General features: G+C 38.4%; 1 protein-coding gene and 1 non-coding gene across 2 annotated transcripts in view; one reads left to right on the forward strand and one right to left on the reverse strand.

The window, feature by feature from the left end:
* The window catches only part of MCU (mitochondrial calcium uniporter), a 199,565-nt gene that overhangs the window by 40,497 nt on the left and 132,915 nt on the right, over positions 1 to 26,153 (forward strand). The gene's annotated exons all lie outside the window — the stretch shown is intronic.
* On the reverse strand, positions 12,217 to 12,321 carry LOC120233776. The gene has a single exon (XR_005528914.1). It is a non-coding gene; the product is annotated as a U6 spliceosomal RNA (small nuclear RNA).

Genomic DNA, 26,153 nt, shown 5'->3' on the forward strand with positions numbered 1-26,153 from the left:
TGTACTCACAAGGACTCTGAGTTCTAAGAGGAAGTAAGAGTGGAAAAAAATGTTGCATTCCCTTAGGAAAATGTTTCCTTCTAACCCAGACATCTTTTGTTTTCCCTCAGATGGTTTTATTTTAACCCCCAGAGACAAAGGTTGACCCTTTATGCTTTTTGGGAAAGAAGGATTATAGCCAACATTTGCCTCTTGGTGATGTTCAGGAGAAATGTTGCTAAGCTGCCTTAGTAAATAGGTTGTAAACAAAAGCTCTGAGCTAGACCTACTCCTCCCCCTCTCCCCCCCCATTATTATCATTCAGTGAATTTTAGCTTCGGATTCTAACGATTTAATTGCTATAGTTCTCTCACCTACTTTAAAAATCTGTAACATTTGTCATTGAAGAGTTCTATTACTATCCTTCCTTTGGCTTAGCTTAATAGCGCCCTTTTGACGACTTTTAGGCCAAGCATTTAGCAATCTAAATGGTGGCCCATCTTGGATATTACTGCTTGATGTCAACATGGAGCCGTACAGTATTTGAGACAGTAGTGTGAGGAGAAATGGTTCTGTTGGCATCTGGTCAAAGAGCTGTCACAGACTGCTCTCTCGGTGTTTCTGAAAGGTTTCTACAAGCACTTGTTTGTAATTTGCTGCAATGTTACTCAAAGCTTCTTAGCCTTGTTAGTCAAACACGTAGGTCACTTGTAGATTATACTCTAAAAGGCCATACACATTTTTCTTGAAAATAACTAATAACTCGCTTTCTCCAAACTTCAGAAATTCTACTCTTGGTACCATAGAAGTGGTATATAGTTCATACTCTTCAGTCATGAGTTTGTATTCTCTAAGGTGTTAAGGCATAACTGTGTTTTGGAGGTAAGAAAATAGATTAAGTGTGATCACTAATGTAATAGCAGGAACTTTCTGTTAGAGCAATATGGAAACTTAAGTGATAAAACAGGTGCAGAAACCTCAACTCAAGCAATACTTACTTAGAAAAAAAAAAGAACAAACCTTCCTTGTAAAAGTCTCACATTGCTAGGCCTTGGCCTCAGACCTCAAAAGGCACATAACCTAATAGTAAGAGATTTCTGTTTTAGAACTTAAGAGGAGAAGATACGGAAAGCTACCCCATGTGAATTCCTTAGGAGGAAACTTGCCAGTGTTTCCCCTTTTCTGCTTCTTAATTTTTGACCTGAATTTCAGGAGTGGGCTGTCCCTTATCTATAGGTGCAGCAGGCTGTTGATTGCATCCCCCGCCACTCCTCATTTTCTGACTTTTGTGTGGGCGTAGGAGTAGTGATGAGTGGAGGCAGGGACAGAAGTTATCTTTAGGTACTGTTGTTACTTTAGTAGTTAGACTTGCAGGGTGCCAGGAGGTAGCGCTGCTGGAGAAATCTTGTAATAATTTAAAACAATGAGAAAGCCTAGACTGGAACTGGGGACAGAGTTACAGTCATTACAAATAAAAACCACTGGAAAAGCTTTCTAGTTCTGGTGATGGAATAAAGCTGGTAATTATAGTAATCAAAAAGTTTCTTTAAGGGAGATAGAGGTGGAATTGGCATGAAGTTAGATAAATAAGTACCCTGAGGGCACTGAGAAATTCCTTCCACTCATCCCTCCTTAGTTACACGACCAACAAATCAAAAATAGTCTCGTGGAGTGAGGGATAGAGCCAATTTTCTATAGTAATGTGTACCCTTCGTGCCAGGGTTAGCTTTTGGATTGAGCAAACATAGAAAAGACTACTTTTTCCTCTGGTTTGTGCTGTTTGTTTTAGATAAAATGGGGCAAAAAGACAAAGCCTTTTTAGAAAGTTTATGCTAAGCAAGGAAATGTGGATTCTTAATTATCTTGAAAAAGGAAATGCTGAGTACTGATAGCCATGGTGACATCCTAGCCTCATCTTTCAATAGTTAAGGGTTATAAATAACATAAGGAAATGTTATGTGAAACTTAGGATTTCTTATCTGTAGAAATTCTGTATTTGGCACATGGTATTTAATAGTCACCGTTTTGCTTAAAATCCGTTGCTGCCTGTTGCCTGGAGAATAAAGCTTAAAATCCTTGTACTTGAGGATTAAAGGTCCTTTATAGTTTGCACCCAGTCTAGCCTTCCAGGTTCTTCCTTTTGCCTCCTATTCTTTTGCAACCTAGGCTTTTGCTGGTCTAGTTTCCTGAGACGTGCGTTAATGGTTCTGTCTTTGTTCACAGCTTTTTGTGGGATGTCCTCCTGACCCTTTCCAGTGGCCAAAGTGCTACTCATTTTTTAAGGCTCTAGCTCTTATGTTTCATTTTTTCTAATGTTTATTTTTGAGAGAGAGAGAGAGAGAAAGAGAGACGTGTGCCTATAAGTGGGGGAGGAGCAGAGAGAGAGGGAGACACAGAATCCAAAACAGGCTCCTGGCTCCAAACTGTCCCTTGTGTTTTAGTTTTGTATTTGGCTAGAGCTAAAAGCATGTTTAGTATTAGAAGGTAAGTACTACGTAGGGGCACCTGGGCAGCTCAGTCGGTTAAGCGTCCAACTTTGGCTCAGGTCATGATTTCACGGTTCATGAGTTCCAGCCCTGCATCGGGCTTTCTGTGCTAACAGCTCAGAGCCTGGAGCCTGCTTCTGATTCCGTGTCTCCCTCTCTCTTTGCCCCTCCCCCACGTGTGCTCTGTCTCTCTCTGTCTCGCAAAAATAAACATTAAAAAAATAAAAAAAGAAGGTAGCACTATGTATACTTACACTTAGGTTTGTATGTCACGTCACAGCGATATGCTGTACGTGGTAGGTGCACAAGACATTATAATGAAATTACTGAAGTAGGAACTATAAGTTGGAATATCAAGGTGTACTTTACTTTAAAAAGTTTTTTACTACTAGTGAATAGTCAGCTAATTGCCGAAAAAGAGAAGGGTGGAATGTGCAATATGCCTTGCAGTGAAGTATATAGTCAGATTTGAGGTAGACCATTCCCTTTTACACACTTGTAAAATAGCATTTGGAATTATGCTTAGGATAATTTGATTCTTATTAAATTGTATTGTCTCAAATAGGATTTTTTTTTTTAAAAGTCTTAGTGTTGGGAACTGAAAAAGTGATTAAAGTTAGACTCTGTGTGTGTGTGCGTGTGTTGAATTCTAGCTAAGGAGAATTTCAGTTTTGGGCGAACTTAGCATTTTAATAGCCTTCATTGCAGCAATCCTCCAGGCTTCTCTGTTTACGAAACAGAGAAGAGTTTTCCATTTTAATGAAAACCAACTTCTTCTTCTTTTTTTTTTAATGTTTATTCATTTGATTTGAAAGAGAGAGAGAGCAGGGAGGGGCGGAGACAGAGGGAAGGGAGAGAGAGAATCCAAGCAGAGCCTAATGCGGAGCTTAAACACACGAACTGTGAAATCATGACCTGAGCTGAAACCAAGAGTTGGACGCTTAGCCAACTGAGCCACCTAGGTGCCCTTAAAGAAAGCCAACCTTTTATGTTCTGTTGTCTTTTTGTGGGAATAGGGTTTGGGGGTAAGTGGTTGCTCAGCTCTTTTCCTCTGAAAGGAGGTTGAGTGTATGAAGTTAGCCAGTGAAGATTTTTATTGTTAACTCTGCTTTGATCCTGAGTCAGTGTTTTTTCCCCTTGCTGTATATCAATTAATAATCACTCTCTTGCTTACTGTTCTATGGCCACCTGGAAAAGAGTTTTTTCATCATGATCTTTTCCCCTCTAGTGTGAGACTTCCTCTTTTCTTACCTCAAAATAGGAAGCTCCCTAGTTTGTGGCTGATCATAACAGTGAAATGACAGAATATCCTATTAGGAATGGTTCCCGTCGCCCCTCCCCTCCAAAGGAATGGTTTTCCCAAAACAAAATTTCTTATTTATCAGGTGTTTTTTTTTTTTTAATTTCTTTAATAACCAAGCATCAGAATTGTGACTTTGAGTTCTGCATTTCTTTCTGACTTCTGACTCCTGTATCTTTGTTTATTTCATGTGTTATTTGTTTTCTTCATCTCCAACTTCAATTCCAGTTAGGTCATTAAAGCTGGTGTCTTACAAGGGTGAGTTCAAACCAACAGGTACCATGAGTCACTTGCTCCTTTGCCTGGGCGGCCAGCATGCCGCTGTTAGGTGTGGCTGTGTCTCTTAGATAAACTGTCGGGACAGATCCTTTAATCTAGTTATGTCAGTGGGGACATGACAGCGTGATTCCTAGAGAAGGGCTTCTAGATCTAATAGGCAAAGACTTATTGGATGTATTAAAAATTCTAGCTATATTTGGCATCATGTAGGCTGTTCCAACATACTTCAATAGTTGTTAATAAAATATTAATGCACTTATTCATATATTTAATTGTAAACATAGTTAAGAATTTTTTTTCCCCTTTCAGATACAACAATTAATGAGTTTGGCAATTGAGCTTTTGAGAAGGCAGCATTTAATTGAGCATGAGTAAATATAGGTTTCAGTAGGCATAAGTAAGTTGTGTCAAAAATATGCCCCTGTGATTTTAAAGACATTCACCATAAAGGATAAACATACAGAAACAGTCTTCTTTTGGAAGTGGGAGATGTACAAAGAGGCATCTGTACTGTGAGAGGAGATATTTGTGTTCCCTGCGGCCTGTGTCACTGCTGTTGGCATTGCCTGTGCCATCCTTCCAGGTTGACGGTGGCTTGCAGATTATTTGTATCTTGAGCTTTTATTGGATAAGTCTTCTAGATTCCCCTTGTTCCTGTTTTTTCTGTGTACTCTACCCATCTTTGTCATCAAAGGGGTTCTTCAGACTTGCAGTTTTATTGTGTTTATACTTTGTTGTATTACCTGACAGTGTTTTTTACCCCTCAGAGATTCTCAGCTTTTTAATATATATTTCAGCCATATTATAGACTTCTAGATCTTTAGTTAAGTAAATAATGCTCAGAAATGAATACAGTTCCTCCAGTGGCAACCTGGACAATCACCACTGGACAATGTTTTCGTTTATAAACTAATAATCGTGGTTTTCATGGGTTCATTAAGTGGCTACCTGTTCACTGACCAGGGTGACTGGGTGAGAACTGGACCTAGTGAGGCTCACATAGGACACAGTGAAAGATAAGTCAGACGTGTCTTTTGCCCAACAACTTCCACACATATAGCTATGTCTAATGATGAAGAGCCATTATTTTTTTTAAGAGCCATTAATTTTGAAAGAATCTGTTGCCCACAGGCAGGACTTGGACTATGGATAAATTGTAGGGTGTGATTTTTTTTCCCCACTGGAGGAAGAAAAAGAGCATCACAGAACGCAAGTTAGGATGGGTCTTTCTCTTGAAGATGTGGTTAGATATAGTTAGATTTACTTCCACTTGCTCTTGAGGCAACTCCTGAGCTCATTTTAGGGAGTGCACAACTATAAATACTACTGAATATTTTATTCAAGGCAGGAAGACAGGGACAGGGAGGGAAATAAGTACCTTAAATTTGGTTTTGGGATCAAATGGGTGTATATGTTGGAGGTGGTGAGGGAAGCAGAGAGGGAGAGAGTATGCCATTTGGTCGCTACATTGTATTTATGGCTCTGCCTGCTCTAGGATTCTAGAGCCACTGTAATATAAGCATTTTATGAGGGGGAGATGGTAAACTTAACTATGACTAATTATAATTCCATAACTATAATTCCTTTATTCATTCAACAGATACTTATAATGAGTACCAACTGTGTTATCAGGCACTGTTCTAATCATTGAAAGCACTTTTTGTTTTCAGTACAGGTACATTTAAGATGCTGTATAAACCATGTTTTTACTTTTAGAAGCTTGCAAGCATAAGCTTTATGATGTAAATTACTATATTATGAATTTAGAAGCAAATGAGAGAAACTTTAAAAAATAAAAATTCATTTTGCAAGGGCATCTGGGTGGCTCATTTGGTTGAGTGTCTGACTCTTGATTTTGGCTCAAGTCATAAACAATTCATTTTGCATTATCACCTAGGGGATGGTATTATTGGATGTTGCACATGGAAGAGTAGCTGTGGAGAAATCATGAAAGATTTGGTATATGCATGATAGAATTTGAGGCTAATTAATTAGGCTTGAAAAAACCTTTGTTCTGTGTAGTGGTTTTACTTCTGCTTGAAGTTCTTTGGTGCATGGTGACAGCTGATTCTGAAAAGCTGAACATGGTACTGTTCTATAATATAATAAACTCTGCAGCTCTTTCCAGTAAACCAGCCATTTGGTTTTGTTGTTGTTGTTGTTTGTTGTGTTTTGTTTTAATTTGAGAGAGAGAGAGAGAGAGAGAGAGAATGAGAGAGAGAGAAAACGTGAGCAAGGGAGAGGGGCAGAGGGAAAGAAAATGAGACTCTTAAGTAGGCTCCATGCTCAAGGCAGAGTCCATCACAGGGCTTGATCCTACGACCCTCAGATCATGACCTAAGCTGAAATCAAGAATTCGATACTAACCAACTAAGTCACCCAGGCGTCCCATCCATTTATGTTTTGTAGGTTATACTATAACTCATCGTTTTCACTTCTCCCCCTTGACAGTGTTATATATTTATATATTTTGTTTCTTTTGTTATTTGAAAATTATCTTTGGGTGCCTGGATGGCTTAGTCAGTTAAGTGTCTGACTCTACATTTTGGCTCAGATCTTGATCCCAGGGTTGTGGAATCAAGTCCTGAGTAGAGCTCTGTACTGAGCATGGAGCCTGCTTAAGATTCTCTCTCTTTATCTCTCTCTCTCCCCCTCTGCCCCACTCCCCTCTTTGCTCTTTCTCTTTCTCTTCCTAATAAAATAAAAAAAAGATTAAATGATTATAACCTAATTTCTATTTAACCCACCTTTAATGTGGGAAGTATTTTTTATATATGGTATAATTTTTTTATATATTATGTAATAAATGTATCTTTTGGCTTCATTTTTTCTATTCTAGATCCAAAGCACGTTTTGGGGTTGGTTTGTTTTAAGATTTTTGGATGGTTAACGTTAGTGGTAATATGATATCCCTACTTAGTGACAAACTGAGCGCAGACTTTGTTCAGTGGGCTGACTTCACTGTGCCAAGTAGCTCCTGAAATCCAGAAGAGTTTGGTGAGGAGAGAAAATGTTCGAATTTTTGACTGGTCACAGCTTTGGGACAAAACATAAAATAGTAATAGAGGTGGTTATTTAGTTATAAGCCCATTTTCCTTTTTTTTTTTTTTAATTTTTTAATGTTTAATTTATTTCTGAGAGAGAGAGACAATGTGAGCAGGGGAGGGTCAGAGAGAGAGAGGGAGATACAGAATCCGAAGCAGGCTCCAGGCTCTGAGCTAGCTGTCAGCACAGAGCCCGACGCGGGTCTCGAACCCACGAACCGTGTGATCATGACCTGAGCCGAAGTCAGACACTGAACCAACTAGCTATCCAGGCGCCCCCATTTTGCTTTTTTAACATACCAAATTTCTTTGAGCTGTATCGCAGACTTCTTTCTATCATACTTCTTCCTGAAGTTTTGTTGGAGAGGATTACAGAAAAGTTCATATAGCCCCTGGATCAGAAAATTGTCCCCGTATCACCAGTTGAGATTTCATATTTTCACCTGACCCTCTTCTTTTGGATTTATGTAACAAGATTTGCAAATAAGTATTTCATATTAATATTATTACATTGTTTATGTGGTTGGTCCATATGAGTTTTTAAAAACTTAAAATTGAAAGTCTTATGGTCAGTTTAGATAAAAACAGTTTAATTTATTTCCTTTTTAAGTAAGCGTGTTTATTTTTAAAGGCTCAAAGTCTGTGTTTACCTACAGTTATACTTAGTTTTTCTTCCAATGGAGTAAATACTACTTAATATTATACATATGAGCAGCTACCACAGAATGTTAATTTTGTCACAAGGACTTGGCAAACAGATATTTTGTAAAACAGTACAACTTTTTCAGTGAGGGCCTTTTTGCTTATTTTGAAGTTGTTTACTGTACAATACACATAGCCAGTGGTTTTTTTACATGGCCAGAATTTCTCACCATCATAGTTTTAGTGTCTTCCTGTGAAAGTCTGTAGTCACGCTTGGCTGTGTAGCTATTAAAAAAATTTTTTAGGTATGCCTGGCTGGTTCACTTGGTAGAGCATGTGACTCTTGATCTCAGGGTTGTGAGTTCAAGCTCCACATTGGGTGTGAAGCCTACTTAAAATAAATATTGTGGTAAAATGTACATGTTAACCATTTTAACTTCACAATTTGATGACATCACGTACGTTTACATTGATGTGAACCATTACTGCTTCAATCTCCAGAACTTTTGCATCGTTCCATACTGAGAAGCTGTTTTTTTAAGTTTGTTTTTGTAATCTCTACACCTGATGTGAGGCTCGAATTCACAAACCCTGAAATCAAGAGTTGGCATGCTCTTCTGACTGAGCCAGCCAGATGCCCCCTGAGTAGCTATTTTTAATGTTTTTGGTGGAAGGGCATCCCATCTAGTTCTGCCTGTATTTTGTTTCCTTGCATTAAGTTTTTCTTTGCAGTCTTATACCACTGTGCATATTTCCCGTCTTCTCATTTTATTCATTCAAGAAATATTTATTGAGCGCCTTTATGTGGTAGGGCATGGAACCTAGTGATGTAACTATTACCCCTAATGTTCAAATACAGAATAATCTGACACTAGCTACACTAGCATTGCTGTAGTTTTTCAAAATTCAAAAAGATAAAGCCTACATGGCAATATTTGAATTATGGCCAGACCTAATTAAAAGGAAAAAAAGATACTTGAGTAGAAGCTCTAAGTCACATCACATATCTGGAGAATCCAAAAGATTTTTTTGTGGTTGCAAAAAAAAAAAAAATAGCTGTTGTACACTGTTCTTGGATTTAACTTTAAATGTCAAGGAGCCATAAATGTCATTTGTATCTTGATAAATATTACTTTCCTTTTAAAGTGGATAAATATGGTTATAGAATGATCTATCGTTTGAGTTATTTTTGAAGCTATGTCTGTCCTAAGCAGTAAGTCTAAAGTTCCTTATTTTCAAGTCTCCTTTTTGTTCTGCAGTATTAATAAGATTTGAGTGTTTCAGGGGTGCATGGGTGATGCAGTTAAGCATCCAACTCTTGGATTTGGCTCAGGTTATTATCTCACAAACTGTGAGCCCTGCATTGGGCTCCATACTGACTGCATGGAGCTTGCTTGGGATTGTCTTTCTCCCTCTTCTTCTGCCCCTCCTTTGCTTGTGCTCACTCTCACTCTCTTCTCTCTCTCTCTCTCAAAGTAAGAAAATAAATAAAAACTAAAAAAAAAAAGACTTGAGTGTTTCAAATACCTGAAATTGCCTCCAGAGAGTATGCTAGTTGCTGTGTGTTTGGAGATCTCATTTTATTTTGTAATTATAATTGTAATTTCAGCAGCAATGTGAAGTTTCAACAATGCAAAATTTGTTATAATTGTTACCATGTAAGGTAGCCCAGAGTATGGAAAAAATAGTTTATTTGGATCTTTTAACACCAACTCTGAGATAACAAAACTTGTAGTTGTTATGTAGAGTATTGGAAGTGGCCTGATTTATTATCTTTTACTTAGAAGTTTGGTGAACTCTTGAAAAAAAAATTTTTAATATAATTTATTGTCAAGTTGGTTTCCATATAACACCCAATGCTCATCCCAACAAGTGCCCTCCTCTATGCCCCCCCCATTTGTTTTAACATTTATGTTTTTTGAGAGAGAGAGACAGAGCACAAGCAGAGGAGGGGCGGAGAGAGAGAGGGAGAATCTGAAGCAGGCTCCAGGCTCTGCACTGACAGACTGACACCAGTGAGTCTGATGTGGGAATTTGAACCCACAAACTATGAGGTCATGACTTCAGCCAAAGTCAGTCAGTTAGCCAACTGAGCCACCCAGGCACCTGAGAAGCTTGCTAAACTCTTAATGGTAGGTTGCTAAGCATGAAGTCAGCCTGTTTGATATTTGAAAATATAAAGGAAATTCTGAATCTAACAGTGAAACTGTTTAGGTCTTTTCAGCCTAACTCTGGAGATATGACCAAAAGCACCTAAAAATAGAAACTAAAAATATAAGGGAAAGTTTAGGAGTACATGCAGGGCAAAAGCATTATGGAACAATAGTTTGAGTTTATTTTTGTTTAAACTCAGGTTGCCTATTTGCTGCACCTTGTTTATGTTCAGGGCCTGTGTTTTGCTTCCGTATTCCACATTACATTCCTCTGTGGATATAGTTTTCCCAGACTGGGACTATGGTGTTTTGTTTTGTTTTTTAGATTCTGCATGTAAGTGAAATCATATGATATTTGTCTTTCTCTGTCTAACTTATTTCACTTCACAGAATTTCATGTGGTCACACATGGCTGGATTTCATCTTTATTATGGCTGAGTAATATTCCCCACTGTGTGATGTGTTTGTGTGTGTGTGTGTGTTTGTACACACACATCTTTTTTTTAATACCACATCTTCTTTATCCATTTGTCTATCAGTGGACACTTAGGTTGTTTCCATAAGCAAACAAAAAAAAAAAACAGAAATGAACTCAAATATATGTGGTTGCCAGGGGAGGGGGATGGGCAATAAAGGTGAGGGGATTAAGAGGTGCAGTTGTAAAAAAGTCATGGGAATGAAAAGTACAGCATAGGGAATAGTCAGTGATACCGCAATAACTTTGTATTGTGACAGATGGTAACCACACTTACTATGGTGAGCATTGCATAATGTCACGAATTGTTGAATCACCATGTTGTATACCTGAAACTAATATAACATATCAACTATATTTCAATAAAATCTATAGTTGGTTGCTTTGAGATATTTCAGGAATTGTACAGTGTCTAGACAAATAGTAGATACTCAATAAATTCTTACAGAATTAAGAGTACTCCTTAAAACAAAAAAGTGAGGAGCATTGCATGTTAAAAATATCCTGAGTTTTGCTTTGGTATTTATTTCTTTTTAAAATCTGTTAAGGATAATATAGTGCTAATTACTGTACAGTAACAAGGACTGTTCTCATTACAAATAATTTTGTTACTTTGACACCTGTGGAGCAGTTGCAAAGCCTCTATAACTAAGCTGGTATTATGCCTGCTATTGTTATTATGAAAATTATTATGGAAACACATCAAAACATGGTTTATTGTAGGACTGTTGAGTGGAAAAATAATGCAGCCATCCATGTAATTTAAAACTTTAGGGGCGCCTGGGTGGCCCAATCGGTTAAGCCTCCGACTTCGGCTCAGGTCATGATCTCATGGTTCATGAGTTCGAGCCCCGCGTCGGGCTCTGTGCTGACAGCTCAGAACCTCCTTTAGATTCTGGGTCTGCCTCTGTGTCTGCTCCTCCCCAGCTTGTGCTCTGTCTCTCAAAAAGTAAATAAACATTAAAAAAATCTTAAAAAAATAAAATAAAATAAACCTTTATAGTAGTAGCCACATTAAAAAAAGTAAAAAGAAACCAGTGGATTTGTATATTTTATTTTTATTATTATTTTTAATGTTTGTTTATTTATTTTGAGAGAGAGAATGCCTATCAGCAGGGGAGGGACAGAAAGAGAGAGGGAGAGCGGAAACCCCAAGCAGACTCAGTATTGTCAATGCAGAGCCTGATGTGGGGCTTGATCTCACAAACTGTGAGATCATGACTAAGCTGAGATCAAGAGTCGGACACTTACCCAACTGAGCTACCCAGGAGCCCCTATATAATATATTTTAATATAAAATATCAAAACTATTATTTCCACATGTACTCAATATAAAAATTATTTAATTTACATTATTTTTTGTTGTTGTACTAAGTTTTAAAAATCTTGCTACACATCTCAATTAGGATGAAACACATATCAAGTGAACAGCAGAGCATGAGGCTAGTGGCTGTTATAATGCACAGTGTAGGTCTATCATTTTATTCTCTTTCTCTCATCAGATTTATTACCAAGGAATGATAGCAAGAATGTTAACTTTTCCTTGTTCAATGAACTGCCCAAAGGGTGGATGACAAAGAGATATAAGGAGTTTGGGCAGTTCATTCTCTGAGGAAGTAAGTTCATTGTTTTAGATAGACTAAAAAAAAAGATATCTGGTCTACATTGTTACAGTCTGAAGAAAGAATATAATTTGAAACCTGTTCTTTTTTTGACAATGATATCACATCAAGGAAGCAGAGATAGGCTTTCCATCTGGAGATACAGCATATTAGAATTCCTTAGAATTTGTCAAACAGCATCCTAAATTGGAATAAAAAGCACTGGCCTTTCCACACTATTCAGTAGCTTTAAAATGAGAATGGAGGCATGGGTAGAGCTTTTATGTGTCATCCTTGCACAGGGGCCTTGCTAATCTCTGTATTGTTCCAGTTTTTAGCATATGTGTTGCCGAAGCGAGCACATGGGTAGAGATTTTAAATGGGTGATTTGTTGTTACTCAATGTGACTGATGGAGTTCTTCTAAGATACTAGGGTATGGAATAGAGTTTTGGGTTATTCTTATGCAGTCATACAATCCAAAGAAGAGAATTTAATTAGCTGTAATTGACAGAACAAGCAAATACAACACAAACACATTAGGTTAATCAAATTCATTTTTTTTCTTTTCTAACCTAGTATTAGTGCTTCTCTTTGTGAGGTCTACTTTCTAGACCTTGGTGATAGGTAGGGATTATGAGTTAAGTTCCTTAAGGGAAATAGGATACAGGTGGGGTGGCCATATAATTTATTGTCTAAACTGCAGCACCTCTGGAGTGAGAGAGAGTGCTGTTAATTATTTTGGGACAGCATGTGTTAAACCAGTGCTGTCCCAAGCAGGTTAGGACATATGGCCACCCAAGTTAAAAGGCTTTGTTGAAGCTTTGCTATCTTCTATTTTGGCAATCCTGATAGGCTACGGAAATTGCATTTGTGGAAGTAATCACTTTTAAGGGCTTGATCTGTTGGTGACATCTCCTTCATCTCAGGGCTTAGACAACTTTTTATTTAGGGCACACTGAACTTCAGAGGTTGAATGAGAAGGGAAAGGTAAAACATTTTAATAACAGACTGGGTATATCTCCCATCCTCTACAAAAAGGTTTTTCAGGCATGAAATGAGACAGAAGAATGTTTCCTGTTAACTGTGCAGAGTTATTGTCTTTAAATTATAGATTAATTACTTAAAAACAATACTGAAATGGTATCTGGCTGGTTCATTCTGTGGAGCGTGTAACTCTTGATCTCAGGGTTGTGAGTTTGAGCCCCGTATTGGGTGTAGAGATTACTTAAAAATACAGTCTTTAAAACAAAACAAAAAAAACAAAAAATAACTGAGTACTTTCTTCCTGATAAAATTATGTTGCAAGACATTAATTACGTATTTGATTTTTATTGTTCAGTGCTTTTATTTAGATTTTTTGTTAACCATCTTTTAGGGAGCTATCGTAATATATTTGCTTGATCTGGTGACTTTTTACATTGCGTGTAAAAGGCACCGGATATGTGATGCCATATATCTTGGATCTACGTGACTTTGGAGGAGATACTGATTTTTTTCCTAGGCTTTTCTTTTTTTAGTATATATATAATAAAATTGGCTTTTTTTGCATGTCCATTTATGTGAATTTTAATGCATGTATAGGTTTGTGTAACCACGTTAGCAATCAGGATACAGAACAGTTCCACCACCCCTAAAATTCTTTTGTGCTGTTCACTGGACTCACACCCTCCTCTCATCCACAACCCCTGGCAACCTTTGATCTGTTCTCTGTTCTTATGTCTTGCCTTTTGCAGATTATCATATAAATGGAATCAAATAGTTGGCAACATTTGGAGATTGGCTTCTTGCACTCAGCATAAGGCCTTTGAGATCCGCCATGTTGTTCCATGTATCAATAGCTTGTTCCTTTTTATTGCTGAATAGTTTTCTATTGTATGAATGTACCACAGTTTGTCTTTCACCAAAATTGATAAGTTTTCAATGGCTATTTCTTTAAATGTTTTTTCTGCATCATATTCTTTGTCTTCTTTCTGATGACATGGTTGTTTATACCCACAGATTGCTGAGACTCTGACCTCCTTTGAGAACACTGTTGTTCATTTCTTGGTGTCATTTGTTCAGCAGTTTTTGAACACTTGTTTTCTGTTCTCCTGTTGATAGGCAGCTATTTCCAGGGTGGTTTTCTTGTTTTGTTTTGTTCTATTTTAGAGAGAAAGCACAATTGAGGTGGGGTTTGGGGGAGATTGGTGGCGGGAGTGCGGAGAGAGCGAGAACGGGAGAGAGAGAGAGAGAGAGACAATCTCAAGCAGGCTCCACATTCAGCACAAAGCCAGACATGAGGCTTGATCTCACGACCTTGGGATCATGACCTGAATCAAAAGCAAGAGTTGGACACCCAACCGACTGAGCTACCCCAGCTCCCCTCCAGGAATTTTTTCCCCCTAATAAAAATACAGCTGTGAACATTCTGGGTACCTGGCCCAGGCTTTCTCTATGGTATTTGCCTATGAGCAGGATTGCTAGGGTGTAGGATTTGCATATTTTTCTTAACAGATGCTGCCCAAAGTGGTCATAAGCAATTTACTTTTTTTTACCAGCAGTGTGAAAGCGTTTACATTGCTCTATATCCTTTTCAACACTTGGTATGGTCAAACTTTTTATTTTTGACTAGTCTTTTAAATTATTTTTCTGATTATGAGTGAGGCTGAGCATTTAAAAAATATATTAGCTGTTCGAGTTTCTCCTACTATAAGTTGCCCATTTATATATTTAATCCATTTTTCTATTTAAATTTAAAATCAGCTCTTGGGGGCCCCGGGTGGTTATGATCTCACGGCTCATCCACATTGTCAGTGTAGAGCCTGCTTGGGATTATCTGTTTCCCTTTCGCTCTGCCCCTTCCCCTCCCTCCCACTCTCTGTCTCTCTCTCTCTCTCACTCAAAATAAATGAATATTAAAAAAAATAAAATCTGCTCTTAGGACCAATTTTAAGTGTTTTCTATATAATTGTACTGTTTTAAATATTTGTCCTTGATCAAAAACTTTCAGTGGCCTCTGATATGAAATCAAGAGTCCCTAGTTTATCTTTTTAGATACTCTACTTCAAAAATCATCATTGCCCAGAGCCTTCTGGTTGGTAAACATGTGGAGATGTGGGAAGAATGGTGTGCCTGGAGAGAGCACAGAAGCTCCGTGCCCCTTCCCACATACCTTGCCCTACGCATCTCTTCCATCTGGCTGTTCCTGAGTTTCTGACACTGTCTCCAGGGAGATAGTGTCAGAATTGAGTTGGATTCTTGGATACTGTGCTGGTGTCCAAGAATTGCTTACTGGTGGGTTGGAAAACACCTTCACACACACTTAGGTATTGAGTCCAGGAATCCAAAATAGTTGTTATGTGTCAGGAAAGGGAAATTGACAGAGAAGAATAATTCCAGATGAGGAACAGTGATCATCCATGAACCATGAGAGTCAGCCAGCCAGCTCCTCAGAAACCCAAACACAATTTTCATGAGAGAGAGACTATGTAAGAAAATTCATGTGAATAAACTATACCTCGATGAGTTTCATATGTCAGTTTGCCTTTAAATGGTTTTAAAATACGTTTCATATCAAATTATGGCCACAGGAGCACAGATCTGTCAGGTGGAAAAGTCTTCAGTAACAACCTCCGTGTCTCAGCTTACATACATCTAGTTAAAAAAAAAAAAATCATTCCTCATTTTCTCCCTTCTGAAACTTTGTACACTGTTTTGTTATATTTTATGGAGTCAGTATGTTCTCTGTATAAATTCAGATTGAGGATGCATGTCAGCAGCTGAAACATATTTAGTATTTTAAAACCAAATCAGCTTACTTCATCTGTAATCCAGACCTCATGTCTGGATAAGCAGCCATTTTTAGCTTGTGGTATATCATATCAGTGTTGCCATACATTGTTAGCAAAATGCTGTTCCAGTGACAACATATTTGAATACTACATAGCATGAAAATATTTAACTTGGGAAATAACAGTTGACTTTTGAACAATACAGGTTTGAACTGCATGGCTCCACCGATACATGGATTTTTTATAGCATATTATGTAAATGTTATCTCTTATGATTTTTCTAATTCTTTTCTCTAGCTTTATTATAAGAATACAGTATATAATATATATATATAAGATATGTGTTAACCAACTGTTTATGTTATTGGTAAGGCTTCTGGTCAGAGTAGGCTATTAGTCATTGAGTTTTTGGAGAGTCACTTCTTATATATAGATATTCAATTGTGCAGGGGTCAGCACCCATAACACCTACATTATTCAAGCGTCACTTGTATGATTCTTAAACTACTTTGTGTTTCTGGCTTCTTCCTAGTTGGCTTTTAAAGCCAGATGAAGTGGTGGTTTTATTTCTTAGTGGCCATGCTCTGTGTCTGAGATATACTCTGGACTAGAGATGTTGTAGTTTAGTCATAATGCACACTGAATAGATAAAATAATTCCTATGTAAATGAGGTAAGTGCACATTAGCAAATAGTCATTCAGTATCACTCTTGACATTTGGCAATCATGTTCATCTGCCTGTTCATGATGAAGGGAGCCATGTCTTTGGCAGATTATTTTGCCAGATGTCCAAGGTTTCCTTCCCAAATGGAGCAGCTTGAATCACATGAATCTGGCCTTGATCTTAATGGAGCTCAGTTTATATATAGTTTGTAGAGCTGCCAAGTAGAAAACAAAGATTCATGAAGTTCATCCCTTGCTATGCCTTATGGGACAAAGTTTTTGCTTCTTGTGCTCTGTTGTGCAAGTATCTCAGATGGGTAGTAAAGTGAAGAGAGAAAGGACAGGGAAGGGTTTTATTTTTCCTTGTTTTCTTGTTTTCAGTTTGGAGGTTTTTCATGCCCCAAGGAAGGCAGTGTGTTCTAGGGGAAAGAACAATGAACTTAGCCTATTTTCTGCTCTAGTTCTGATTTCATTTTTTATTTCATATGTTTCGATGATCACCCAGACTTTTCTCCTTTATTAAGTGGAGGTAATATTGCTTCTCCTTTGTACCCATGCAATAGGGCAGGCTGCATAAAATGCTACCAAAAAAGCCAAAAAAGAAAGCATATATTGCCAAACTGATAATATTAGTGATGAAGCTGATTATCCCCACTGTCAATACCTATACTAGAAGTTTCCAAATTATGGTTACCTTTTGATTGAGCCATCTGGTATAATACCTCTAGTGGGTACTATAATATGATTATAAAGAATCAAAGATGATATAATTCATAAGTCTCACATTTATAGAATGCTTCTATTCTCAAAGAGCACTTTCATAACTTTTCCTTTATAGTGCATTGGAATAACGAAAGCAAGATTTTTATAAGTGTTTGTATGATATACTGTTGGCAGAAATAATTATTTCCATGTGCATATAACTTTATAATTTTAATTTAAAAAATTTTTTAATGTTTTCATTTATCTTTGAGACAGAGACAGAGCATGAGTGGGGAAGGGGCAGAGAGAGAAGGAGACACAGAATCTGAAGCAGGCTCCAGGCTCTGAGCTATCAGCACAGAGCCTGAGGTGGGGCTCAAACCTACGAACCATGAGATCATGACCTGAGCCGAAGTCGGATGCTTAATCAACTGAGCCACCCAGGCACCCCTATCACTTTATAATTTTAAAAATCTCTTTCATACATTATCTCTGAGAAGACCTGCAGAGGTTAAACGATGTACCGAGGACATAACATTACTTAGTGACCGATTCAGATTTGATTCCAGAGCATCTTGTTGTCCATCCCATCAAGATATTCTGATGGACAGAATAACACAGTAAATCTAGAATGTGCTTTATGCTTGAGTGCTAAGAAGATGCAAGCATTAATAAAGTTGAGAAAGCATTCTTTGCTTTCCTTAGTACTCTATCAGCTGATGTGTTGCTAGCACTCTGGTGGTGGTAGTGACTCTGAACGGTGACAAAACAACAAAACTTGTTGAATAAATATTTTAAAAGAACAACAACAAAACTTGTAAGCACATTGGGAATATAGACATGAAGCAAATATAAGGTCTGATAGCTGTCTTAGGTCTTCGTTTTATTTTGGGTTTTGCCTGCGGCATGGGTCACATGAAGCATCAATCTGTCATCGAGCAGGAGGCCTATTAAATCCTCTAGTTTGTAGACCTATGTGTGTCCCTTGTAGCTGAATTATAGCTGCTGTGAGACTATAAACTTGGAATTTATGGTAATAGAAACTTTAAATGTCCCAAACATTGCAATGTGGGTGGAAGGAGCCCTTTTCTTAGGGGAGCAGGGTCAAATATTTATTTTGAGTTTGAGCTGAATCAACAGGCAGTTTCTGAGGAATGCTGTTTCCAAGTTCAGAGAAACTAGTTATGCCACTATGTGTAAATCTGGTGGTGTATATGTATCATGTAGATATAAATACAATTTCTTCCTTTGAGAAGGCTCTAGTTTTAAGCAAGAAGATTTAGTGTCTCTGACATGATTTTTCTTTTCCTTTGTTTTTTTAAAATGTTTATTTACTTTTGAGACAGAGAGACAGAGTGCAAGCAGGGGAGGGGCAGAGGGAGAGGGAGACACTGAATCTGAAGCAGGTTCTAGGCTCTGAGCTGTCAGCACAGAGCCTTAATGGGGCTCAAACTCATGAACCATGAGGTTATGAGCTGAGCCAAAGTTGGACGTTTAAATGACTGAGCCACCCAGGCGCCCCTACTTTTCTTTAAAAATATTTTTTTAATATTATTTATTTTTGAGAGAGAGAGAGAGATAGAGTGCAAGTGGATGAGGGGCAGAGAGACAGACAGACAGGCACACACACACACACTCTCTCTCTCTCTCTCTCTCTCTCTCTCTTTCCAAAGCAGGCTCCAGGCTCTGAACTGTCAGTATAGAGCCCGACGTGGGCTCGAGCTATGACCTAAGCTGAAGTCAGACACTTAACTGCACTTAACTTTAACTGATTGAGCCACCCAGGCGCCTCTTCCTATTTTTTTTTTTTTTTAGTTAGCTCAAACCTGATCAATTGTAGGATGTTTTGGCGGGAGGCTAGGGAGTGCTGAATACTTAGTCTTAGATTCCTTAGATGTGTATTGTTTACAGATCTCTCTGATAAGATAATTTTCCTCTCACGATTCAAAATGATGCATGAACTTGATTATCCTCCCTAAAATAAGAAATACCTAAACATGAATGTATCATGTAAAAAATTTAAATGAATTGTCAATACTAACAGCAACAATACCATTTAACATTCATCGTGCATTTAGTAAGCGCTGGGTACCAAAAACTTTTTGTATTTGTTAATTCTTTATATAACAATTATAAATAAATATGAAATAGTTTATAAAATGCTTTCTCATCACAATTCAGCATTCATGGAAATGTCTTGTGGGATTGATGGTATTCATTTTAACTGATGAAGGGTGGGAGGACCAGGTTGTGTTACATGTGTTTATAATTTATTGGTTATGGTTTGCTGAGCACTTATTAAGTACTTGGCACTATACTATACTAACCACTTGACTTGCATCATTTTACGTAATCCTTAGAACTGCACCATGAAGCAAGTACTATTTTCAAATACTTTTTCCCTATGTAGAAACTGAGGTTTAGAGTGATTAAGTAACTTGCCTAAGATTACATAGCTGGTATTAGAGTATGCAGTCACCCTTAGTTTTTGAGAAACCTTTGTTTGAAATAGAAAATGGTGCCCTCTGTGGTGAACCAGAGGCTAAAAGTTCTGGGCTGCCACACTACCCTTGGTAATAGCTTAGGGGCTCGTGCTAGGTGCCACTTCTTCTAGCACACACATCCCCTATTCCAGTGTAGATGGTTGGTGAGCAGCTGAACACAGGCAGAATTTCAGCCCCATTTTGCTTGCTTTTCTAAGTGCCCTTTGTTACCCTACACAGTGGTCTCAAAGCTAAGATTCCAATAGATGTCTGTTTGACTTCAGAGCCTATACTCTATTTAATAGCATACTGCCAATTAATGACAAAGTTTTGGCTTCAACACATGATTTTCTGAACACAAATAATTTGCTCTTTTTGTTATGTATGCACTGGCGTCCCATATTGTGCTATGCGCATTGCCTAGTTCCATAGGCATTGTTTGCTGGTGATGGTAAAGACTTCTCAGGGCTTAAAAGGGGGAGAGCTAAAGAGTTATAACCTCCCGTGTCTCATGACTAAATGTGTTTTGGTTAAATGCAGCCCAAGACTTGTATTGAAGTCCTGGTGTCACCACTTAGTTCCCTGTATGACTTATACCAAGTTAGGGAGAGAATACAGTATAATAATTAAGAGCATGGACTATGGAATCAGACTACCTGAGATCAAATTCTAGCAATTACTTACTAGCTCTGTGAACTTAGGCAACTTACTTGCTGTTTTAAGCCTAGTCTGTGATATTGGAGGTGGAGTAGGAAATAATAGTTCCTATCCCAATGAGTTGTGAGAATTACTAGATGAGGTAAGTATGTAAAGCACTTAGGAAAGTGCCCAGAACATAAGTCTAGTAACTACTATTTGATTGCTAGTTGCTGTTGTCATTATTATTAGTATTCTGTCATTATGGGTTTATGCCTATAAGCCAAAGCGATATGATTTGCTGAAACATAAATGATTATCTACATATGGTCTCTTGGGGCTTTTTCTTGCCAGACGGGAATTTTCAAAGATTGTGTCAAAGTATTACTTTAGGGATACTAGCCCAGAGGAAACCATTTCCTGAAAGAGGTATGCACAAGCCGTTTATACTGTGTTGTGATACCAGTCTATCTTTGGACTGTTAGTATTTAAGAACTGCATTTTCAGTAGATTGCCTAAAGTTACAGCCACTAACAATTACTCATGCATAAAAAATTTCTTTTGGATTATTAGCCAGTTTGGGAAGCCTCTAAAGAAATTGCATAATTCACTGCTTGGGAATCTTGATTTTTGGAGGCTGTAATAGCATTATCATTGCTTGCTGTATTCATTGTACATGTATTGACATGTTTTTAATAATACTTTTTGCTGTATTCAAAGGACATCTCAATCGGGGCGCCTGGGTGGCTTAGTCGGTTAAGCGTCCGACTTTCGCTTAGGTCATGATCTCGCGGTTTGTGGGTTCGAGCCCCGCGTCAGGCTCTGTGCTGACTGCCAGCTCGGAGCCTGGAGCCTGTTTCAGTCTGTGACTCCCTCTCTCTCTGACCTTCCCCTGCTCACGCTGTCTCTCTCTCTCTCTCCTAGAAATAAATAAAAAATAAATAAAAAAATAAAAAATAAAAAAAAACACAACTATGATTACGATACTTTTTTTAAANAGCCTGGAGCCTGTTTCAGTCTGTCACTCCCTCTCTCTCTCTGACCCTCCCCTGCTCATGCTGTCTCTCTCTCTCCTAGAAATAAATAAAACATTAAAAAATAATTAAAATACTCAAAGGACATCTCAATCTCAGAGACTCCTTGGCTGACATGACTTTGTCATCGCTAGCATATTACCTGAAGAGCTTTTGCTCTACCCCATTTTGTTCACTGACTTTCCATGTCCGCTTTTTTCTCCTTTCTGCACTCCCCATCCTTATTTCAGTGTGTGCCCTAAGAAGTCAGTTAGGATCTCAGAATCCATGACTTCAAGATTAAAATTTCTACTTGAGGAGGCATATTAAAGCACATTAAGTATATGAAAAAGCTAATTAACTTTTCAAAAAGCAGTAAATGACAAAATTGCCATTGTGTAGCGGTTTTATCAGTCAGAGTCTCACTAGGAAAATGGAAATTCTCTCAGGTATTTACAACAGAAGAAATTTAATGCAGGAAAATTGTAACACAGGCAGTGAAGGGGCTGTGAGCCAAATAAGAGACGACGAGTAATCTGGAGATTAGCAACAGGAAGTCACTACCACCACCACTTTCACCACCCCCTCCAACTGAAGGAACATAGGGATTTACAATATTTTTTTTAAATATCTTTATTTTCTTATTTTGAGAGACAGAGAGCAAGCAGGGGAGGGGCAGAGAGAGAGGGAGACACAGAATCTGAAGCAGGCTCCAGGCTCTGAGCTGCCAGCACAGAGCCCAATGCAGGGCTCGAACCCACGGGCTAAGATCATGACCTGAGCCAAAGTCGGACGCTCAACCAACTAAGCCACCCAGGCGCCCCGGGATTTACAATATTTTTGCACAGTGAATACAAACATTGTTTCAGGGGGGAAAAAAGGAAAGAAAAAAAAGAATATTTAATATATTTAAATAGAATATTTCATTTGGTTAGGTAAGGACAAGTACAACGTGATCTCTCTCTCCCTTCCTCCCTACCAAAAAGTACAGAAAGTCCCGTAAAAATTGCTATTTTTGAACAGGAAGTTTCTCACTTTTTCTAGAAGGTGCTAGCCTGCACATCAGTGCTAAAGGATAGAAATTGAAATAACACCACCTTGTTTTACATTTTTTTAATCTCTAAAAAGAGGAAAAGAATTTAACGCCTAAGCCACAGTGGTCTGAGGAGTAATACCTACTAAATACAAGCCAGTGTTTCTCCCCACTGAAGAATTCTGTCCCCCCACCCCATGAGAATGTTCTTTGAAACAGCCCTCTATGTTGTGTCATGTCTACAGATATAGTATATAGTATTTGCTACCCAGAGAGATGGTGGCTAAAATCTCTGCCATCCAGAGAATGTGAAATATAATTATTAAAGTAATCTATTTCTCTTTTCTGAAATCAAGAATAGGCAACTTTCAGTTACTAGAAATAATTATCTAACTCCAGCTTGTCTGTGGGTGGATGAGCGTCACTGATGAGTGTCGGTCAAGAAATAAGCCAATGACTTTGCTGAGTGTGTCAGTTTCTTGGCTTTCCTTAAAAGCAGAAATCACAAAATCATAGGGCTTATTAAACCTTGGTTTTCATGGCTCTATTTAATCTATTTCCTCGGCTTTGAGAACTTTAGTCATTTTTTAAAAATCTACCCATTCTTTAATATTATTTAAATTTCTTGGGCCGCCTGAGGGGCTCAGTTGGTTAAGCATCCGACTTCAGGTCAGGTCATGATCTCACGGTTCGTGGGTCCAGCCCTGCATTGGGCTCTGTGCTGACAGCTAGGTCAGAGCCTGGAGCCTGCTTCAGATTCTGTATCTCCCTCTCTCTGACCCTCCCCTGCTCACGCTCTCTTTCTCAGAAGTAAACAAACATTAAAAAATTTTTTTAATAAATAAATTTTCTTTTGAAAACAATGTTATTTTGGAAGAATGTCTCCTTTTATTTATTTATTTTTTCAGTTTACGTATTTATTTTGAGAGAGAAAATGAGCACAAGCAGGTGAGGAGCAGAGGAGAGACAGAATCTCAAACAGGCTCTGTGCCATCAGTGCAGAGCCAGATGCGGGGCCTGAATTCACAAACTGAGATCATGACCCGAGCCGAGATCAAAAGTCAGACACTTAACTGACTGAGTCACCCAGGTGCCCCTTCGAAACAGAATTCTACGACAGATGCGAGAGAGAACAATGATAATACATTTAGAAATAGAAGTTTCAAAAATGCACTATTATTTAATGGAATGAGCTTCAAAGTTAAAATGCTCAAATTCAGTTTGTAACTCTGCCTCCATTCAGTTGTGTCGTTAAGATTATAACTTCTCCATGTCTGTTACTCAGGTATCTATGTAGGATCATAGTACTTCTATTCATCTTAGAGACTTGGAATGAGGTTTGAATGTGGTCTATAACCTTTGCTTTAAAATAAAAAACTTTTAGTACAAAAATAAAGTAATACTCTTTGTTATGGACCAAATGTTTGAGTCCTCCCAAAATTCATATGTTGAGGGGCACCTGGGTGGCTCAGTTGGTTAAGCTTCCGACCCTTGATTTCAGCTCAGGTCATGGTCTCATGGTACATGAGTTCAATCCCTGCATAGGGCTTCTCACTGACAGTGGGAAGCCTGCTAGGGATTCTCTCTCTGCCCTTCTCTCTCAACCCCCTTCCCCCATATGTTGAAGTGCTAATTTCCAATGTGACTATATTTGGAGGTAGGGCCTGTGGGAAGGTGATAAAGATTTTGTGAGGTCGTAAAGGTGGATCCCTAATCCAGCAGGACTGGAAGTAGAAGGAATAAGAGAAGTCACAGTGAGAAGGTGGCTACCCATAAGCCAGGAAGAGAGCTTTCACAAGAAACCAACCCTGGCAGACCGTCATCTGAGACTTGTAGCCTCCAGAACTGTGAGAAAATAAATTTTTGTTTAAGCCACATAGTCTATGGTATTTTTTTTTCTTGAGAGAGAGAGAGAGAGCGCGCGAGCGAGCGAGCACACACACACTTGTTTACATGAGCAGGCAAGGGGCAGAGGGAGAGAGAGAATCTTAAGCAGGCTCCACCTTCAGTGCCTGTGGGGGCTGTTGGGGGGTTGGGATGGCCATCCGTCTCAGGACCATGAGATTATGACCTGAGCTGAAATCAAGAGTTGGATGCTTAACCAACTGAGCCACCCTGTGACTCAGGCCCCCCATATGGTATTTTCTTATCGCAGCCCAAATAGATTAAGATGCTCTTGGTGCTACATTATCTTTAAATCCTATAAAACTTTTAAGTTCTGTTTCAAGAAATGGCTCCTTTGAAAACCTGGTTATAATACTTACAAGTCATACTTTAAGAGAAAGGAATATTTAGTGAGCAGTTACGCAGCACCAGACATTGTTTTAGATGCATTTAAAAAATATATTTAAAGGGGCACCTGGGTGATTCTTTTTTTTTTTTAAATTTTTTTTTTAATGTTTTATTTATTTCTAGGAGAGAGAGAGAGAGACAGCGTGAGCAGGGGAGGGTCAGAGAGAGAGGGAGTCACAGACTGAAACAGGCTCCAGGCTCTGAGCTGGCAGTCAGCACAGAGCCCGACGCGGGGCTCGAACCCACGAACCGCAAGATCATGACCTAAGCGAAAGTCGGACGCTTAACCGACTAAGCCACCCAGGCGCCCCTGGGTGACTCTTGATAACGGCTCAGGTTTTAATCTTGCAGTCATGAGACTGAGCCATGCAAAGGGCTCTGCATTGATAGTGCGGAGTCTGCTTGGGATTCTCTCTCTCTTCTTCTCTCTTTGCCCCTCCCTTGTTGGGGGCTCTCTCTCCCTCTGTCTCTCAAAATAAGTAAGTAAACATTTAAAAAAAAGTATTTACAAATTTAATTCTCAAATAACATAGGTGGTATGTTTTTCCTTATTTTATAGGCAAAGCAACTAAGACTTGCCCAATGCCATACAGTTCATAAGTGACAGCACTGAGATTGAAACAAAGTCCCTCTGAAGCTTTTTAATTATATCTTAATTCCTTCTAAGTTTCTACTAGCTGTACTGAGTTCAGGAGAATGCCAGGCAGAATGCAAAGGTTAATGCCATTCTAGGATATTAGAATTAAGAAAAGATTCAGACTTTCTCTAATCTAGCTTTCTTGTGTTTTGGATGGAGAGAACCAAGGACCAGAGAATTAGGTGACTTGAGATTGTGGAGCTGATTAGTGAAGTGAAGATCAATGCTGCCAGTGTTCTGCAGTCCATTTTTTTAGCCGTGTTAATGAGTAATGAGAATTAGCAATGAGAGGCATCAGAAGATGTTGAGTGAGAGGTCTGAATTGCATATGGAACCAATCTTAAACCACAGAATGAACCTGAAGTTTAGAATCTTTCTTTTTGTCTCCTGAAGAATGGAAGTATCAGTTGCTAGGAAAGATGCACAGGAATAATATGACCCACAGTCTTATCTTCATTTAGAAAAGGTATTTTAAGCTACAAAGAAAATGAATTTATCTCATGGCCAGACTGCTTCATCTTATCTTGTCACATGATGGGTACTTTTTTGTATTTTATGATAGCCACTGCCATATCTTCATGGGTACCTGTCAGTCTGAAAACTCTTGGTCAGATGTGAGGGTTGACTTTTCCCAAATTCTATTTTTGAATAGTAGAATAAGCTACATAAGGGTTGATGTAAGATATATACTTCTTTTTACTCTTTAATTGACTTTGGAGTTGAATTCCCATTTTTGCTGCTTTTCAGCTGTGTAATTAATCTCAGGCAAGACACTTAAACCCTCTGAGCCACCTACTGCTATTCCAATTAGGGTAATAGGTAGAATCACCTTTGTAGGGTCACTGTAAAGATAAAGAGTACCACAGAGATAGGTATGTATTATGCCCTCAAAACTCTCAGCTGATATTGTAAACTAGCGTATTGAGCATGCTGCTGACGAGGGGAAAATAGTGTTAATTTTAGA

Source organism: Hyaena hyaena, unplaced genomic scaffold (assembly GCF_003009895.1).
Source record: "Hyaena hyaena isolate Hyena2069 unplaced genomic scaffold, ASM300989v1 scaffold_97, whole genome shotgun sequence".
Taxonomy (NCBI): Eukaryota; Metazoa; Chordata; class Mammalia; order Carnivora; family Hyaenidae; genus Hyaena; species Hyaena hyaena.